The sequence below is a fragment of the Lithobates pipiens genome, unplaced genomic scaffold (assembly GCF_037356315.1).
Source record: "Lithobates pipiens isolate NorthernLeopardFrog02 unplaced genomic scaffold, aLitPip1_a1.2 Scaffold_1, whole genome shotgun sequence".
Classification (NCBI taxonomy): domain Eukaryota; kingdom Metazoa; phylum Chordata; class Amphibia; order Anura; family Ranidae; genus Lithobates; species Lithobates pipiens.
Window position 1 is genome coordinate 230,379,242 of NW_027507685.1, and position 19,854 is coordinate 230,399,095.

The 19,854-nt window shown below is 49.9% G+C and overlaps 1 long non-coding RNA gene across 6 annotated transcripts; it reads left to right on the plus strand.

Annotated features, from left to right (window-relative positions):
• Positions 1–79: 79 nt before the first annotated feature.
• LOC143984218 (uncharacterized) lies at positions 80–13,575 on the plus strand. Of its 6 annotated transcripts, none has more exons than XR_013274728.1 (4): positions 80–248; positions 7,624–8,362; positions 9,912–9,960; positions 12,962–13,575. It is a non-coding gene; the product is annotated as an uncharacterized LOC143984218 (long non-coding RNA). The 6 variants fall into 6 exon arrangements; XR_013274731.1 differs by lacking the exon at positions 80–248 and adding an exon at positions 2,225–2,645; XR_013274734.1 differs by lacking the exon at positions 80–248 and adding an exon at positions 4,069–4,827.
• The last annotated feature ends 6,279 nt before the right edge of the window (positions 13,576–19,854 follow it).

The window sequence follows — 19,854 nt, forward strand, 5'->3', positions numbered from 1 at the left end:
CCGCCAATCAGAGTAAACCGGCCCCCCCCCCCCGTGCCGCACAGGGCACGTACGGGCTGTTTCACCGCTCAGCCCTGATGTACTGACAGGAGAAGACAGCTGGAGAGAGAATTCGGCTTTCTTCTCCCTCCAGCCTGAAGATGGCAATAGAGAGCGCCGCTGTGCAGTGAGGGAAGGCTGTGGCAGTCCTCACTCACTCTATGCCCTTGTCACATGACTGGAGGGAGGAAGAAGACGTTTCTCAGTTGGTACGCGGGGGACAACTTACCACAGACCTTCCCTCCCTGCTCCCCACACAGCCCCCCCCCTCCCTCCCCACACAGCCCCCCCTCTCTGCTCCTCACACAGCCCCCCTCTCTGCTCCTCACACAGCCCCCCCTCTGCTCCTCACACAGCCCCCCCTCTGCTCCTCACACAGCCCCCCCCCCCCCTCTGCTCCTCACACAGCCCCCCCCCCCTCTCTGCTCCTCACACAGCCCCCCCCCTCTCTGCTCCTCACACAGCCCCCCCCCCCTCTCTGCTCCTCACACAGCCCCCCCCCTCTGCTCCTCACACAGCCCCCCCCTCTGCTCCTCACACAGCCCCCCCTCTGCTCCTCACACAGCCCCCCCCTCTCTGCTCCTCACACAGCCGCCCCCCCTCTCTGCTCCTCACACAGCCGCCCCCCCTCTCTGCTCCTCACACAGCCGCCCCCCCTCTCTGCTCCTCACACAGCCGCCCCCCCTCTCTGCTCCTCACACAGCCGCCCCCCCTCTCTGCTCCTCACACAGCCGCCCCCCCTCTCTGCTCCTCACACAGCCCCCCCCCCCTCTCTGCTCCTCACACAGCCCCCCCCTCTGCTCCTCACACAGCCCCCCCTCTGCTCCTCACACAGCCCCCCCCTCTCTGCTCCTCACACAGCCGCCCCCCCTCTCTGCTCCTCACACAGCCGCCCCCCCTCTCTGCTCCTCACACAGCCGCCCCCCCTCTCTGCTCCTCACACAGCCGCCCCCCCTCTCTGCTCCTCTCACAGCCCCCCCCTCTCTGCTCCTCTCACAGCCCCCCCCCCCTCTCTGCTCCTCTCACAGCCCCCCCCTCTCTGCTCCTCTCACAGCCCCCCCCCCCCCTCTCTGCTCCTCTCACAGCCGCCCCCCCTCTCTGCTCCTCTCACAGCCCCCCCCCCCTCTCTGCTCCTCTCACAGCCGCCCCCCCTCTCTGCTCCTCTCACAGCCCCCCCCCCCTCTCTGCTCCTCTCACAGCCGCCCCCCCTCTCTGCTCCTCTCACAGCCCCCCCCCCCCTCTCTGCTCCTCTCACAGCCCCCCCCTCTCTGCTCCTCTCACAGCCCCCCCCTCTCTGCTCCTCTCACAGCCCCCCCCTCTCTGCTCCTCTCACAGCCCCCCCCTCTCTGCTCCTCTCACAGCCCCCCCCTCTCTGCTCCTCTCACAGCCCCCCCCCCCTCTGCTCCTCTCACAGCCCCCCCCCTCTCTGCTCCTCTCACAGCCCCCCCCTCTCTGCTCCTCTCACAGCCCCCCCCCTCTCTGCTCCTCTCACAGCCCCCCCCCCTCTCTGCTCCTCTCACAGCCCCCCCCCTCTCTGCTCCTCTCACAGCCCCCCCCCTCTCTGCTCCTCTCACAGCCCCCCCCCTCTCTGCTCCTCTCACAGCCCCCCCCCTCTCTGCTCCTCTCACAGCCCCCCCCTCTCTGCTCCTCTCACAGCCCCCCCCCCTCTCTGCTCCTCTCACAGCCCCCCCCTCTGCTCCTCTCACAGCCCCCCCCCCTCTCTGCTCCTCTCACAGCCCCCCCCTCTCTGCTCCTCTCACAGCCCCCCCCCCTCTCTGCTCCTCTCACAGCCCCCCCCCTCTCTGCTCCTCTCACAGCCCCCCCCCCTCTCTGCTCCTCTCACAGCCCCCCCCCCCTCTGCTCCTCTCACAGCCCCCCCCCCTCTCTGCTCCTCTCACAGCCCCCCCCCCCCTCTCTGCTCCTCTCACAGCCCCCCCCCCCCTCTCTGCTCCTCTCACAGCCCCCCCCCCCTCTCTGCTCCTCTCACAGCCCCCCCCCCTCTCTGCTCCTCTCACAGCCCCCCCCCCTCTCTGCTCCTCTCACAGCCCCCCCCCCTCTCTGCTCCTCTCACAGCCCCCCCCCCTCTCTGCTCCTCTCACAGCCCCCCCCCCTCTCTGCTCCTCTCACAGCCCCCCCCCCCCCTCTCTGCTCCTCTCACAGCCCCCCCCTCTCTGCTCCTCTCACAGCCCCCCCCCCTCTGCTCCTCACTATAACACATGGAGGTCACACTACTAGATTGTTCTGTGTGATAAGAGAAGAATTCTGTGCTCTGCACTGTCTGTCTTTCTGCAGAATAAAGTTTCTCCCCTCCATGTAGATCTATATCTTATCATCACAAGAATGTCATTAAAATGATCCTCAGTCATAGAACAGAACATGAAACCAAGATTAACCTCTTCAGCCCCAGAAGATTTACCCCCTCCCTTCGTAACCAGGCCATTGTTAGCGATACGGCTCTGCATTACTATAAGTTACGATTGCACAGTTGTGTGACGTTTTCTGCCAGTATGTGCCCACAGAACAGAAGATTTTGTGCGGCATCTGGACAGCCAGCACATGGCATGTGTGATGGAGAGAGAGGAGGCAGCCGGGAAGATGTTCAGCAAGTGAGTAAAGCAGATCAGCAACTTCTCACATCACCTCTCAGCACCAAATGTTTTTATTATGGAGTCGTCTCATCTTCATTGTAATCCACACACTGATGGAAATGTCCTGCAAAACTCCCTTCTCTTCTGTACAGCAACAGTCCCGTCCTTTTCCACATGTCCGTTCAATAAACGGGATTTTTGTGTCTCCATTTTCCTGATTTGTGCAGGTTGTTGCAATCAGTGGCTTTATTGTCTGCATAATATTTCCAGCTGTTTACTTTGCCAACAGTCACTTCACTGCTGAGCCACAACTGATGCCAAAGACACCACCAATCTCTATTGTGCCAGATGAAAATAGGGCCCCGAGTGGGTGCAGGGAACTGCTGCACAGGGCAGCCATCAGACATTTTTGGGCCCCTTACACAGCTTTAGACCTCCCCCCCTCGGCCCTGACCACCAACATTCCCCACGGTCTCCCCCTTGGCTGTACCACCAAATTCACCCACTGACCTTTCCATGCCATCCTCTTTTGTCTGCAATCCCATCTCCTCCATCCCATCTCCTCATCCTCCTCCAGTCCCATCCCATATCCTCATCCTCCTCCTTCAGTCCCAACTCATCCATCCCATCTCCTCATCCTCCTCCAGTCCCATCCCCTCCATCCCATATCCTCATCCTCCTCCTTCAGTCCCAACTCATCCATCCCATCTCCTCATCCTCCTCCTCCAGTGCCATCTCCTCCATCCCATCTCCTCATCCTCCTCCTCCAGTCCCAACTCATCCATCCCATGTCCTCTTCCTCCTCCAGTCCCATCTTCTACCACAGGAGGGGGGAAGTGGGACAGGTGGGGGCCAGTGTGTTAGGAGGGGGGCAGAGAGACAGAAGGGGGAAATGTCACAGAAAGGGGGCAGCCGGATGAAAAGGGTGCAGCAGGAGAGGTAGGGGACAGCGTAACTGGAGGGGGAGATGTCATGGGAGGAGGTCAGTGGGACAGGTGGGGGGCAGTAGGACAGGAGGGGAAGTGTTATGTAATGGGGCAGCAGGACAGGTGGGTGGCAGAACAGGTGGGGGGGCAGTGTCACACACACCTTAGGACTCACCAGTCCTCCCATCTCTCACCTTTCCAGCAGTACCAGGAGGGATAGCTGACCCTGTGTCCCATCTCCACCAGGCTCTACCGGCCACCGCTGCAGGAGCCCAGGCTGCAGGCTCCTCCTCCCTGACCTTTTCCTCCATGGGGCGCTCCAACTGCCCCCGCACACTGACGGCGGGCCTGGGCGGCTCGTGAAAAGCGGTGGTGGGCTCAGACTAGTAAGCGCCGTTCTCCTTCCATAGCGTGCGATGGGGGGTAGGGGGGTTGCTAGCGAAAGGCGTTGGAGGCTTCTCTCTCCTTCTCAATATCGGGCGGACCAGCCAATGCATGACAGATTGTCATGTCTTGATGAACGGGGAGCGGGCCTGGCTAGTGGGGCTCCTTAGGACGCTCGGGCCCCTTACAGGAATACTGCCTGTAACCCCTGATATTGGCCCTGCTGCTGCAGCAGTGATGATACTATTGGATTATTTATGCACGACTCTTTCTGTTTATCTTTGCCTCACTGTGCTCCTTATAACCAGGTCTAAAGTGCCACAACAGCTGTGCTTTACAATGATATTGTGAACACTTTTTAGGTCTTCAAACTAATAATACTGACACATATGCGGGCACCTTGTGGTAGAGGTGCGCATCTTCACTGGCCTCACGATTCGATTTGATTATCAGGTCAGCGATTAGATTCGATTTTGCGATGCATCACGATTACTGTGCGCGGTTTTCTTAAAAAAAAAAAAAAAATTCAAGCAGTCAGGACAACTTAATTTTCTTATTTTATATGTTCTTAAAAAAAAGACAACACTCCGTGCATGCAGCAAAGTCTAATCACAGCAGACAATTTACAGGAGTTCCAGGCTCCCAACACCCCCCCCCAAAAAAAATATACATACTACAGGAGATGGTCGGAGACTGCAGACATAGTACAGGAGATGATCAGAGACTGCAGACATGATGCGCTGCTGCCATGGAGACAGAGACCAGTGCTATCAAATTTCGGTGCCAGGAAAGCAACCCTGGTTGTTCGCCCCACTGGTCCACTGTCGGAGGATTCCCCCATCCACTTGGAATGTGTAGATGGGGGAATTGGATCATATTCTTTTTCCAGTGTAATTACAAAAAAAGCGATCAATATATGGACTGCATAAGTGGCTTCGGGGTAACTGGATCTTGGAAGAACAGAGCGGGGGAGGGAGACAGATAGAGGAGAGAAAGGGACAGATCAGTTATCAATGTGAAATGAAAAATGCAGAGCTCACTGATTCAGGGAGGAGGATGGAAGTTCTCACAGCTTGGAATGTGTAGCTGCTGCTGTTCATATCTCCCGCGCACCCTCCTCTCTCCCCCCCCTCTCTCCTCTCCCCCCCCTCTCTCCTCTCCCCCCTCTCTTCTCTCCTCTCCCCCCCTCTCCCCCCTCTCTCCCCCTCTCCCCCCTCTCTCCCCCTCTCCCCCCTCTCTCCCCCTCTCCCCCCTCTCTCCTCTTCACAGCTGTAAATCGGGATAGGAGAGTGGGCGGGGCCAGGCAGACACAGGGAGAGAGAGGAGGGGCAGCTGTATGCAGTACATTCATTGCCCCGTTGCTGGGGGGGGGGGGGGGGGTGAATTTCGCTGGGCTGTGTGTGAGACGAGTGTCAGAGACACTCCACTCAGCTGCAGTCACCAGCCTCTAAATGCACTCACTGATCATCCTGTCCTACCGACGGGAGAAATCGATGTGTTTTTTTTCTCTGTCACAAGGATAATGGGAGGCTGGAAACAGTGCATTGTCCCTCCCACAGTGCAGGATCAGACAGACAGCTACACTGATCTGTCCCACAGCTCTGCGCCCGCCGATGGGGAGATGAGAGGGGTGTCCACAGCTCCAAATCCCGAGGCGGGGGAGAGCCTGGGTGGGGGCAGCATGCTGAAGCCAGATCATTGACGGGGAAAGGCTCAGCCAGCCGAGCGGTGGCTTGTCATAACCGGTGTCTTATCATATAAGGTCCTTCATCCAATAGTGTCCTCTGCGCATGCGCAGTACACAGCAACACAGATTCCGAAAATTGCCGTGGATGAGCGGCGCCTGCGCCGTGAGTCCAGGTTCTATCCCCACTATCCAAGTGGACATAGAGTAGGAATATAAAAGAGCCGAGCGCAGCGAGGCCGAGCCCGAAGCGTGGTGAGCGAAGCTCGCCCACGAGGGGCCCTCTAATATTCACAACCCTATGTCCGCTTGGATGGTGGGGCCACCACCTCCACTCACGGCGCAGGCTCCGTTCAGCTTTGGAGATTTTCCGAAGCTTCGTCTGCTCCATACTGTGCAGACACTATATGGCAGAACACCAGCAAAGACACTGCTGTGCGGGGAGGGGCCAAAATAATTTCATACATAATCGATTCTCCTGGCTAACCGCATCGATGCTGAATCGGGAAGGGAAAAATGGTGATGCATCCATGCGGCGATCATTTTCAACACCCCCTACTTTGTTGAGATGGCACTTCGATTTCACTTTGATTTCACTTCAACTAGTTTTTTTAGAGCCTTGGAACTCCCAGGCTATACCTACGGCCTGGTGCTAATAATAAGCCTGGTCTTGCCAGCCTACATGTTGAAGCCTTTATAGTCAAGGTGCTTATATTGGATCTTTGAACAGCAGAGAGATTATATCTGAGGTGGAGAGAGCTCATCAATCACTACAGGTAAAAGTCAAGAACTTATGTAAGGTGTGGGCCTGGAATCGGAGGGTTGCCCAGGAGCAGAAAAAAAAGTACCTTATGACTAAGCAGTGTGTGCCACTTGCTCACTTAAATCTTCAGTCATGCCAGCATTATTGACACATTCATGTGATGTAGTTGTGTTGTAGCAAGAAGAGGCAAGGTCTGGGGTGCCTTGGCATACTTTGCTTAGTGAAGGTGATGTTCAGTCTCCCTTGCAGCAGCAATAATTGAGTTCTTTAGCGTAGGTAAGGGTTTACAAGCTTGTACAGTTATCCCTGAGTTTCTTTATTTTGACACTAGAAATGTGGTCACCTGGTAAATTCACTTTTAAAGCTCTATATCCAGCTCAGAAAATAGTGTCTTAGTTTCCATTTTATAGAGCTGCTCTGTTCCACGCTTAAAGCGGAGTTCCACCTGGGGAAAAAAAAATAAGTTGGCGGCTTCACTCTTGGCTCCCTACTACGCATGCTAAAGTCACGTTATATAGTTAGGTTGAATAAAGACACCAGTCCATGCTGAGTGAGTGTCTACATCGGTCCCTACCCATCAAGGAGCCCACAATCCAAGGTCGCCACATTCATATACTAGGGCCAATTTTTGGACAGAAGCCAATTAACCTACCAGCATGTCTTTGGAGTGTGGGAGGAAACCGGAGTACCCAGAGGAATCCCACGCAGGCACAGGGAGGACATACAAACTCCAGGCTATTAGTGCCATGGTTGGGATTTGAACCAGTGGCCCTTTTTACTGCTAGACGAGAGTGCTACCCATTACACCACAGGTCCCCAGCAGGGAGGGGGTGGAGGAGGGCAGGACATGGCGTAGCTTGCAGCAGAAAGTGCAGTGATCTATGCCCGGGAGTGGGAGCAAATACCTGAATTTGACAGGTATCTGCTCATTGCTTTTTTTTATTATCGCAACCTTTTTAGAATCACTTTAATGCAGGGCTTTGGCTTTTAGTTCAGGAAGAAAAAGCCTCCACTGCTGGTTTTCCAAAGTCTTTCTGTGCAAACGATGGGTGGCATAATGGTAAAAGTGCTTGCTGACCTGGGATGAGCATTGGTAGGACAAAGCACAGAGGAACCATCTCCCGTAGTGCTGATTGCATTATTTTTGTTTTAAGAAATCGCACATATCCTAAAATGTTTTATTATAATTGAATATTTGTATGGCATGCACAGCTCAAAGCAATGAATGTTTTTTGGCAGGATATCCAGAAGACCTGGCAGTGCCAGCTGGAGCTCATCAATGTGCAGGCTCTCCACCAAACAAATTAATAAACCACTTAATGAATCTATTCAGGAAGATGCTGACCAGCCCAAGAGAATGACCCGGGCATGGAAACAAAGCACAGCATGCATGCCAGTATTGGAGAAACCACTGCAAGATCTTGCTAATGCATCCAATGATCACATCATGCAGGTGAAGATCAGTGCTGAAGAACGCCGTAGTGCAGAACAGTGCTGCGAAGAGATGATTGCACTGGGCTCAGTGAAAAAAGAGAATCCAGAAACTATTGTCCCAACTATGCCAGAGTCTCCTCCTTCCGTGACCATCACACAACCCCTCGATCCTATCACCCCTGAAAAAAATGGCCGCACACAGCTAAGTTAAAGATTGCAGACAGCTTCACGCCTAAGTTTGCTTATAAAGAAATGATAGATTTGACAAGTGAAACGCCCCGGCGTGTTGAAGAAGCCGCTAAAATGCTGTCATTAGAATTGTCAAGTCACAGCACAACATCTACAGGCTCTAAGTCAGACGGACGCTCAGTGCGTCACAAGCATTGTGGGTTGCAAGTCGGTTAACTGTCATCCTTCCTTAGCTAACCAGTTCTCCCTAGCCAAGAAGTGTGAATGCATGACTCCAGAAGCTGTGAGGCAATCCATTCGTCGCTCAATATCGAAAAAGAGAGCTACAGAGAATTCGCTTCTAGCTACAAGTGTTGTAAGTACTCCTCTTTGCCCCCCCCCCCCCAATTACGAGGCAATGAAGCCCCACTTATCTTTCCAACTATGTTTTATTGATAATTTATAATGCACCCAAGATTGGGTTGGCACCAGCATCATCTTGTTGTGCTCACTTTGCTCTTGACAAAAGAGAAAATACTTGAGTGATTGGAGCATGAAGGACTCCAAATCTTTATTACATACAGAAATCACCACAGGTTTTCTGAATTTACATGTAGCGTGTTCCTTGTTTTCTAAACCTGGTACATTATTGCTGAAGCTGCGGCTCCAACTCTCACTCCAGACTTTTTCCTCCACGTTACAACCACTGAGCACATTTATACTGAACTGTAGGGGTGAGATCTGATCTCACCTCACTGTTACCAGTCTCAATTGCTGTATGAAAAGACATGAAAGGTTATATATATATATATATAAAATTTTGTTTGTTTGCTGTTTGGAATATTAAAGGCACTCCACCTAATCTTGGGACTGCTGCTGAAAACAACAGTTCTGTCCTGATCCTTCTCTTTTTAGCCCCCCCCCCTTGCTTCTCCCCATTATTTAGTCCTCCCAATAGCAAGCCGCTTGTTCTGGGGGCACTGGTGCGTCCTAGCTCCCAAGCCCGGCTCTATGCATCCATGAGATGCACAGAGTCACTGATCAGCCCTGCCCCCCACTCTTTTCTCATTGTCTTGCTGGCTACGATGGACAGTAGCAGGAGCCAATGGCTCCCGCTGCTGTCTCAACCACTGAGAGACCCGGGAGAAGCTCAGCTCTCAAGCATATTGCTGGATCGAGTGGGAGCTTGGGTGAGTATATGGGGGCGGGCCTCTGCGTGCACACACAAGGTTTGTTTCCTCTTCATGCATGAAGATTAAAAACCTTGAGGCTTTAAAACCACTTTAAAGTGGAACTTTACCCATAACCACTTGATGGCGGGGTGGGGGGGGGATGTTCTTTAGCCAGGAACATACTTTCTGCATTATTAATTATGCTACCAAAATTGGTGTGTGCTGTCAATTGCCTCCAGCATTGATTCTTTTTGCCATAGGTTGCCATTTTGCTGAAGCCCAGAGTGCCTGAAAGACCGTATATCATAGAGCATAATTAATCTTTCAATTGAATGGTTTAAAAAAAAAAAGGTTACACGCCTGGAATGCTGGGATTGCTATCACATTTGCCTGCATCTTCAACCAAACTGTCAAATCATCAAATGGCTAATGCCGTAGCTGATCACATGTGCAGCACAATGGTAGTTGCTGATCAAATAGAAGCAGCTTCCTTGGCTGTAAAGGATAGGATGTTTTTTAAGGCTGTCAGATCGGCCTTTACAAACTCGTGCCTGAAAATGGAGAGCAACTGAGCATGTGCAGAGCAGGGTGAGACAGTGAGTACTGCATTTTAACTAGTAAAGACACTTATTTTTAATGTTTGTTTTTATATAGCTACGCATGCAAAAGGGACCAGCCTGAAGTCATCTAGGACTTAATTTTTTGATTAAAGTTCCATTTTAATTCTGCTTTAATGTGTTACCTTTTTTGCAGACCAGAGCTCCGTTGAAATAGTGGATGAAGAGGTCACTGTTAAAGTTAGGTGAGAATGATTGAGAGATTAGTTTGAATAGTTGACAGTTTTCTTAGTTGTGTAAAGTTTTCTTATGTTATATATTTCAACCAGCCAGCGGGCTGATTGAAATAAGTAAGATTCCCCCATCCACACATGAGGTGTGGCTTGCTGCTTTCCTAGTTATGGAAGATAACTGAGCTGAATGGAGGTGAACCGGACCACCATGCCTCTGTCGGCGTCCGTGTGAGCTCCCTTCTTATCTCTGTGCTACAAGCCAGAACTCCAAAGGGCACATGCGTTTCGGGGCTTTGCCCCTTTTTCAAAGCCCCCAACATATTCTCACCCAGTACTCGCTGTGGTTGTGGCTTGCAGCACAGAGACGGAGGGAGCTCACAAAGATGCCAATAGTGGCATGGTGAGTGGCGGGCCCGGCTCACCTCCATTCATCTCAGTGATCTTCCATACCCGGTGTCCTAGTTAGTGATCACCCTGTCTTAGGAGCTGCTTCCTCAGTACCTTTTAGTGTAAGTTTGGATATGGGTTGTTTAAAAAAAAAAAAAATAATTACAATTTTATTAGACCAGTGCCTTAGCTATTGTTTCTCTTAATTACTCTTTATTATATACTTATCACCAGTTGCATTTGAATCCGCTGCTCCTCTGGGTGACTTCATTGGTTGTGTCACCATGTTAAGAATTGTACTTGCAACTAGTCTTGTATATAATGGTTGTGTTTAAAAATGAACGGAAATCCTAAGTGGTATAATGACTGGTGATAGATTTTTCAGACTTAAATTTGTTTGTTAAATCTGCAGGGCCGAAAGTTGCAGAACCTGCTGAGGAGATAAGAAACAAATTTCTTATGTTTGTCCTTTTAACTAGATTTGATTATTTGTAGTAATATGTGGTGTTTATATCTACTCATTCTGTGCCCCTATAGAACTTGATCAGGCTGCTGTTAATCCTGCAGATTGTACTGCATGTGAAGCCGAGGTCAACATGAGTGGCTTGCAGAATGCAATGAGGTGGTTCCAGAATGCCAGGTTGGCAGCCATTGGTGTATACAGTGCCTTGAAAAAGTATTCATACCCCTTGAAATTTTCCACATTTTGTTATGTTACAACCAAAAACGTAAATGTATTTTACTGGGATTTTGTTATAAAACAACACAAAGTGGCACATAATTGTGAAGTAGAAGGAAAATGATAAATGGTGGTCAACTTTTTTTTTTTTAATTCAGCCCCCCCCCCCCCCCCCCGAGTTAATAGTTTGTAGAACCACCTTTCGCTGCAAGTCTTTGGGGATATCTCTACCAGCTTTGCACATCTAGAGTGACATTTTTGCCCGTTCCTCTTTGCAAAATAGCTGAAGCTCTGTCAGATTGGATGGAGAGCGTCTGTGAACAGCAATATTCAAGTCTTGCCACAGATTCTCAATTGAATTTAGGTCTGGACTTTGGGCCATTCTAACACATATATATGCTTTGATCTAAACCATTCTATTGTAACTCTGACTGTAGGTTTAGGGCAGTTGTTCTGCTGGAAGGTGAACCACCGCCTTGCAGACTCTTGGCTTTTTTAAAAGCCAGCAGCTACAAATACTGCAGCTGCTGACTTTTAAAATAGTGACACTTACCTGTCCAGCGCGCCCGCGATGTCGGCACCCGAAGCCGATCTCTCGATCGTCTCTCGGGTGCTGCCGCCGCCATCTTGGGTATGGGAATCAGGAAGTGGAGCCTTTCGGCTTCATTTCCCGTTTCCCTACTGCGCATGCGCGAGTCGCGCTCTACAATAAGGATGGACCCGCTGCCTCTGGGATCTGTGTGTTTCCCAGCAGGCAGCGGGGGACTTTCGGAAAGGGGCGTAATCTACGCCCCTTTCCGCAGAGAGAGCTATCCCGGAAGTGGGGGCAGATACCTGTACTGTACAGGTACCTGCACCCCCCTCCCCCCTGAAAGGTGCCAATTGCGGCGCTAGAGGGGGGGAGGGTTCCGATGAGCGAAAGGTCCACTTTAGGGTGGACCTCCGCTTTAACAGGTTTTCTTCTAAGATTGCCCTGTATCTGACTCTGACCAGCTTCCCTGTCCCTGCTGAAGAAAAGCATTCCTACAACATGATGCTGCGACCACCATGTTTCACGGTGGGGATGGTGTTTTTAGGGGGATGCGCAGTGTTAGTTTTCCGCCACACATAGCTTTTTGCTTTTAGGCCAAAAAATTCAATTTTGATCTCCTGACCAGAGCACCTTCTTCCACATGTTTGCTGTGTCCCCCACATGGCTTCTCACAAACAAGACTTCTTATGGATTTTTCTTGGCCTTCATGCTGTTTGTTCACTAAGATTCTCTAACCAACCTCTGAGGGCTTCACAGAACAGCTGTATTTATACTGAGATTAAATTGCACATGGGTGGACTGTTTATTAATTAGGTGACGTCTGAAGGCAAGACTAGATTTTAGTTGGGGGTATCAGTAAAAAAAAGTTAAAAGTTAAAAACCATTTTTATCGTGTTTCTTCCACTTCACAATTATGTCTAGGGGTGCGACGGATCATCACCGATCCATGATCCGAACGGGTCACCCCGCTCGGATCGGCACACGCCGCGATCCGTGGATCGCTCCCAGGTCACGGCCTTTGGAAAGGCCGCAGCTTCGGCCTAGCTCCGAATCGGCGGCCATCTTTCTTCACCCTGGCCGTTTACAATGTGATCGCTCCATCAAATGACGGAGCGATCACTTGTAAACACTGAGCATGTGCAGGATACAGCGGTGAATGCTGGGAGCTCAGAATTCACCGTATCCCGGAAATCAATGCTTGCAAGATGGAAACGAGCAGAATCTATTTTTATAACTACTTATTGAACATGAAAATGGACAGCAACTGATTTGAAAAAACAGAAACTGTGAGTATCACTTAATGAGTGTACAAGTGTCTGAATGACAAAAAAAAAATAGGAATGGTCACGGGAACCCCGCTTTAAGATGCATTTAAAGTTGTTCTTCCCATCTGATCTTCATGTGTTTCTCTTTAGGTCCCCGTGTTTGTCTTGCCCAGATGGAGCTCTTCCTCTTTTTCACTACTTTGATGAGACACTTTGAATTCCACTGGCCGGACCCCAAGTCTCCTCCAGATCTCACCCCAGTTTTTGGACTCTCACAAAAACCAAAGCCTATCAAAGTGACACTGGTACCACACACATAGAACTGACCATATGCACTCTGAGGACTCAAAAGTGCAATGAAACAGTACCCAGTTATTATTTACAATAAAAAAAATGTGTTTTAATTATTTACAATATATTAGATAATCCACATATGTCAACTATAACATAGTAAGTGGTGTCACAAAATTGGAAAATGTACAGTTTTATACTTTTTTGAAGTGCCATCTATGGCAAGTGTTAAAAAAATGTATAAGTGCACCTGTTCTGGATTAGCACACAGACAGGCGGATTGTCTGCCGGATTACTGAGTCCGGCGGACAATTTTGAGTCAAAACTTCTTTTTAAGTCCGCTGGACTTTTGGAAAGAAAAAGACAGCCGGAGCCCACACACAGGCGGATTGTCCGGCAGACTCTGGTCTTATCATGTGTATGCGGCATTAGTGTCAAAATCAATAATAAAGAACTTTCTTACTTTGACTAAATCCAGAGAATAGCCATTCACAGCTGAATGTTCGCTCTAGTTGGATAGTCCCTCTCTCACAAGGCCTAGCAGCTAACAGGGTGCTTAAATCAGGAACAAGTTTGTGCCATAGACGTTGTTGTAGAACACAAAGGAATAAGTCTCTGCCACAGACTTTGTTGTAGAACTCGTAGGAAACTAGAAACTTATAGAACACTGGTGTGGTACCAGGATCTTGCAGCCGGTCCGGCGATAACGCATGAGAGGGGGTGGGGATAGGATGTGTGCTAGGGGGTGTTTTGGGAGGGGAGAGGAATTGTGCTGGGGGGGGGGGTCAAACTTCAAATCTGCCCCCCTTCTAATACAAGTCCTCTGTAACTCAAAGCACCCCCTAGCACATATTCCATCCACCACCCCCCTTCCCCTCCCTAGAATCACTCCTGGCAGCACACTTGTTACCTGCCCAGGCCCCTCTCGTCTCCCCCTTTCAAGACTCTTGTTATTGCAGACCTCTTATGGCAGGTGTCCTTCCTCCCCTGCTCTTGCTCCCGGCCTGTGTGCGTAAATGTCAGAGCCGAGGAGGAGGCTGCAGCTGAAAAGAAGTGCGATTGTGAAGGTGCGTGGGACGATTGGACCTGGGCACCCTGACCCTGTTTGTCAATGTCTCAGCTGGGGGATAGCGGAAGGGAAAAAGGGAGCCGCGGCGCCCAGTGTCTATCCGAGCCTGGTGTCCCCCCCCCCCCCCCCTTCAATAGCGACGCCAGCAGCACTGGGGCCCGGGTGAGCCCGAAAACGATAGTTGCGGGGGCCCACAGGAGCACTGATAGTTTCAGGAGGTGGCACTGGCTGGCACCCTTACAGGGGCCGGGCCCTCGGAATGTGTTCAAACTGACTGAATGGTCAGTCTGCCCCTGCTTATATCCCATATCGCACTTAATGCATTTCCCATGCACTCTTCTATACCACATAGCAAACTCGATACGTAAGGTTGCCACCTGTCCGGTATTTACCTGGGCAGTCCAGGTTTTGAACCATGTGCCCAGGTCTCAGTTTGCCTTACACCCAGACACATTGTTCACAGCGGACTGTGGCTCTAAGCTCCATCTGCTCAGCTTTGGGGGTGGGGGAGGGAACAGGACTAGGGTACCAGAGGTCTGGAGCAGTTCCAACAGATTCCTCTTCTACAGCAATACGCCGGGGCATGTAATTCCCGGGAACCGCAGCACAAGTATTACTCCTCTTCTTCCCGAAAATCAGCAAATAGTCCCGGCCCCCTCTTCTATGCCACTCCACTAGGGCTTTGAAATTGCCGAAAGCCGCAGCACAAGGATTACTCCGCCGGGACTATTTGATGTTTTCCGGGCAGAAGAGGAGTAATCCTTATGCTGCGGCTCCTGGCAATTTCAAAGCCCCGGCGGAGTGGTATAGAAGAGGGGGCCGGCACTTTAGTTTAATTGGCAGAGTCACAGCAGAATGAACACTCTGTCGGGACTATTTTAGGACAGGGGAGGAGTAATGACCCCACCCCCGCCGTCACCGCTACGAGCGAGAGTTTCAGCAACATGGAGGACAGAGCAAGGAGTAGAAGCAGCCGTGACAGCCGCCAAGAGCTCCATCACAGCCATCTGAACTGTGCGGGGGATTTCTTCCTCCTCCTCTGCTAGTCCCCCCTCCCGGGACTGCTATGTGTGTACAGACCTCTGGATGTCTTCACTCATTACACACCATTCACCTTATTAGGAGGGAGGAGGGGCGGCTGTTTGTATTCTTCCTGACCAGTGATTTCTTTCTACTAGAGGGGGTGATCAAGGCCCCCCTATCATCCCTCTGCAGTCCTCCCAGCTGGTGTTTTTTTTTTAACTAGAGAGGCATGAAGGGGAGTCTCTATACCCCTGGATGGGGGGCCCCCTTATCACCCCTGGGTTTTAAATCATGTGTCTGGGTTTCAGTCCACCTGAAACCCGGACACATTATTAAGACAGGAATGTGGCTTGGAACCGGGATTGACAGTAGGGTTTGGGGGCACTGTGCATTACTATTCTGTTTGGAGTGCCCAAAGGTGTCCCAGGTCTCTGACAATCAAACAAAAAAATGTACTGTGCGCCACTAAAGTGTCCGGCTTTGGCTTGAAGAAAAGTGCCAACCCTACAGTGCCCATGAAAGGCAGCCTGATCACACAGGGGCTGGGCTGGTGGTCCTGGGATCTGGCTGCTGGAGCTGGGCTTTGGTCCTGAGGTCTGGCTGCTGGAGCCTGGGGTCCGGCTGCTGAAGCTGGGCTGCTGGATCTGAGGTCTGGCTGCTGGAGCTTTGGGTCCGGCTACTGGGGCCAAGGGTCCGGCTGCTGGAGCTGGGCTGCTGGTCCTGGGGTCTGGCTGCTGGTCCTGGGGTCTGGCTTCTGGTTTTGGAGCCTGGGGTCTGGCTGCAACGGGGCTTGTGAGGCATCCCAGTCAGAAAATTCAGTACAGACCCCCCTCCTGCAGTGCAGACCAAGCTCCCGCAGTACAGACGCCCCTCTGTCAGTACAGACCCCTCTCCCTCATTGCAGACCCCTTCCCCTTAGTAGAGAACCCCCTCAGTATAGCCACCCCCTCTATCAGTAAAGACCCCCCAGTGCAGTCACCCCGCCATCAACATAGACTACAGTGACCAGACGTCCCTGATTTCCGGGGACAGTCCCCGGACTGAGCAGTATCGGGAGATCGCCCTGCACTCGCGGATATCCGGGAGCCTGCAGCCACATGCGGGAGGCCCCCGCGGCTCACGGGAGACTTGAGATGTCTACTTTATATGGTTCGTGGCCTCTATCATCACAGTGGTGTTCTATTGTAATGTTATTAGGAGTATTTTTTATTTAAAGTGACTTAACCACTTCTGGACCGCTGCATGCCGATGTACGTCCCTACTTTGGGGACAGATATAGTTGTTATGGCAACTTCTAGCTGCCATAACCCCGATATCCCTGTGTTCGGCCGGTGGTCAGGTACAAGATAAAAGTGGTCTCTGCGGCGGATTCGCTGCAAGATTACTTTTATCTATGGTGGGACAGGGAACTCCCCCCCCTCCCACCATGATCCGGTGCCCTCCGCCGCTTACAGGAGCTGTCGGCAGAGGCGATTGCGCCTGTCCCCTGGGCTGAGCTGGAGATGAGTGAGAGGAAGATGGCCATCCCACCCATCTCCATGACACTGCAGGGAGCGGAAGTGACATCATAACTTCACTTCCGCCCATAGCTCTTAAAGGGCCATTTTATTTATTTTTATTTTTTTAAATGACAAAATTATTATTATTTTTATTGCAATTTAGTGTAAATATGAGATCGGAGGTCTTTTTGACCCCAGGTTTCATATTTAAGAGGCCCTGTCATGCTTTTTTTTCTATTACAAGGGATGTTTACATTTCTAGTAATAGGAATAAAAGTGACACATTTTTATTTATTTTTTTAAAACTGTAAAAATAAAAAGTAAAAGGTAAAATAAATAAGAAAAAAAATGTTTTAAACGCGCCCGTTACGCCAAAACGAATGCATACTTGAGTAGTAGTACTACTTGAAGACCAGCCACTGTCATAATATGGTGGTAGGTTGGTTCTCCTGGGAAAATGGCTTCAGGTGGCACACACGCCGGCCGCGTGACATAGGAGCTGATGCGCGTGGTCGATGTCCGCCGGCCACCCACTATCGCTCCTGAGAGAGACAGAACAGGGAATCTGTCAATGTAAACCAGGGATATGCAATTAGCGGACCTCCAGCTGCTGCAGAACTACAAGTCCCATGAGGCATAGCAAGACTCTGACAGCCACAAGCATGACACCCAGAGGCATAATGGGACTTGCAACAGCTGGAGGTCCGCTAATTGCAGATCCCTGATGTAAACAGACAGGTCCCCATTCTGTCAGGGGAGAGTAGAGCGATCTGCTGTTCCTAGTACTTAGAAACAGTGATCTCTCTCCTCCTCAAGTCACTACACTCCCCCACAGTTAGAAACACCTCCCTGAAAACACATTTAACCCCTTGATCGCCCCCTAGTGTTAACCCCTTCCTTGCCAGTGACATTTATACAGTAATCAGTGGATATTTTTAGCTCTGATCGCTACATAAATGTCAGTGGTCCCAAAAAAGTGTCAAAATTGTCCAATCTGTCCGCCGAAATGTCACAGTCCCACTAAAAATCTATGATCACCTCCATTAGTAGTAAAACAAAGATTAATAGTAAAAATGCCACAAATGTATCCCCTATTTTGTAGACGCGATAATTTTTTCACAAACCAATCAATATACACTTATTGCAATTTTTTTTACCAAAAATATGTAGAATACATATCGGCCTAAACTGAAGAAAAATTTTGTTCTTTAAAAAAAATTGGTATATGTATTATAGCAAAAAGTAAAAAATATTGCTTTTTTTTTTCATAATTGCTGGTCATTTTTTGCTTATAGCGCAAACAATAAAAATCATAGAGGTGATCAAATACCACCAAAAGAAAGCTCTATTTGTGGAAAACAAATGACATCCATTTTATTTGGGTACAGCGTTGCGCGACCGCGCAGTTGTCAGTTAAAGCGACACAGTGCCGTATCACAAAAAAATGGCCTGGTCATTAAGGGGGCAAATTCTTCCGGTCCTTAAGTGGTTAGGAAAGGCCTGAATTCTTTCATAATTTTACATGATATAACTGGGTCTAACATTTATAGGTAAAGTTGATCCAGGGAATATCCGATTGCCTCTCGGGGTGGGGGGCGATCAAAAAGGAATTTTTCCCCTGCTGTAGAAAATTGAATCATGCTTTGCTGGGGATTTTCACCAACTGTATGTATAGGATTGTGTATATGGGATCACATGGGAAAGCACTCCCTATGAGTAAATGTAACCCTTTGTTCGCCCCTGGTAAGCCCCTCCCTGCCAGTGTTAGTACAGTGACAGTGCATTTTTTTTAGCACTGATCACTGTATTAGGGTCACTAGTCCCTAAAAAATGTCAGTTAGACATCTGATTTGTCTGCCGCAATAGCACAGTCTCGTAAAAAAGAAAAATGCTGATCGCAAAAATAAATAAATAAATAAAAATAAAAATTCCATAAACACTGTATATCCCATAGTTTGTAGACTCTATAAATTTTGCGCATACCAATGAATATATGCTTATTGGATTTTTTTTTACCAAAAATTTGTAGCAGAATACATATTGGCCTAAACTGATGAATACATTTGATTTTTTTACTGGATATGTTTTACAGCAGAAAATAAAAAATATTGTTTATTTTTTTCAAAATTGTCTGCCTTTTTTTTTTTAAAACAAACAAAAAAAAACTGCAGAGGTGATCAAATACCACCAAAAGAAAAAAAGGGCATTCATTTTATTTGGGTACAGCATCGCATGACCAAACAATTGTCAGTTAAATTAATGCAATGCCGTATTGCAAAACATTGCCTGATCAGGAAGGGGGGGTAAATCTTCTAGGGCTGAAGTGGATAAAGTGGACCTGTCAACATATACAGCATTGACTGACTCACAAATACAGACATTGGAGGAATGCTTCCATAGAGAGGTGGTGGCACTGTCTGCGCAGGTTCCTGCTGTAAGAGACTATCCAAAAAATCCTGTCCAAACACTGCAATGTAGTTGCAAATTTCAAGAAACCTATTCAGTAAACATGTGTACTGACTTAAAGCGGAGGTCCACCCTAAAGTGGACCTCCGCTCATCGGAACCCTCCCCCCCTCCGGCGCCACAATTGGCACCTTTCAGGGGGGAGGGGGGTGCAGATACCTGTACAGTACAGGTATTCTGCACCCACTTCCGGGATAGCTCTCTGCGGAAAGGGGCGTAGATTACGCCCCTTTCCGCAAGTGCCTGCCCCTTTCCGCAAGTGCCCCGCTGCCTGCTGGGAAACACACAGATCCCAGAGGCAGAGGGGACCGTCCTTATTGCGCAGCGCGATTCACGCATGCGCAGTAGGGAACCGGGAAATGAAGCCGAAAGGCTCCATTTCCTGATTCCCATACCCAAGATGGCGGCGGCAGCACCCGAGAGACGATCTAGAGATCGGCTTCGGGTGCCGACATTGGGGGCGCGCTGGACAGGTAAGCGTCACGATTTTAAAAGTCAGCAGCTGCAGTATTTGTAGCTGCTGGCTTTTAAAAAAAAAAAAAAACGTGGAGTCCCGGCGGTCTCCCGCTTTAAAATGTATTCATTTTCGCTCTACTCTTTTTTTTTTTTCCGGGAGATTTGTTATTTTGAATAAATTTGTATCTTCGGAAAAATTTCAATTTCAAAATCCAAAAATTAGAAAATTCAAAAATCCGA